Source organism: Alligator sinensis, unplaced genomic scaffold (genome assembly GCF_000455745.1).
Source record: "Alligator sinensis unplaced genomic scaffold, ASM45574v1 scaffold1083_1, whole genome shotgun sequence".
Lineage (NCBI taxonomy): Eukaryota > Metazoa > Chordata > Crocodylia > Alligatoridae > Alligator > Alligator sinensis.
In genome coordinates, this window is record NW_005842644.1 from 436,758 (window position 1) to 437,577 (window position 820).

Below are 820 nucleotides of genomic sequence, written 5' to 3' on the forward strand. Positions count from 1 at the left end.
GCACTCGGAGCCTGGAAGGTGGTCGGGCGCAGGGAGGTGGGCGGCTCAACGCAGGAGCGCCCCCTACTGGCCCGCCACACTCCCCAGGTGCAGCACCCTGCATTTGTCTGCGTTGAACCCCATCCTAGTCTCGTCTGCCCACTTTTGTAGTCTGTCTAAATCTAGTTGCAGCCTCTCTCTCCCTTCAAGTGTGTCCATCTCGCCCCACATCTTAGTGTCATCAGCAAACTTGGGCAGCGTGCTTTCCACCCCCTCATCCAAGTCACTGATGAAGATGTTAAACAGTGCGGGCCCGAGGACCGAGCCCTGGGGGACCCCACTGCTCACATCTCGCCAGGTTGAGTACAACCCGTCCACCACTGCTCTCTGGGTGCGCCCTATCAGACAGTTTTTTACCCATCCAACTGTGCAGACATCAATGCTGCAGTCACTTAATTTATTGATGAGGATGGGGTGAGAGACAGTTGGCCAGAAGCTGCTGGAGAATAGGTTCACATTAGAGATTAGGAGGCACAATTTCACTGTTAGGGTGGCTGGGATCTGGAACCAACTTCCTAGGAAAGTGGTCCTCGCTCCTACCTTGGGTAAATTCAAAAAGAGGTTGGATGAACACCTGTCTGGGGTCGTGTGAGGAGCGTGTACTCCTGCCAGCGGCGGGGGGTCAGACTAGATGATCTATTCAGGTCCCTTCTGACCCCTAACTACTATGAAACGATGAAACTGTGAAAGCACACAGTCCAAGTTTGCTGATGCCACTAAGATGTGGGGCGAGGTGGACACACTTGAAGGGAGAGAGAGGCTGCAACTAGATTTAGAAAGA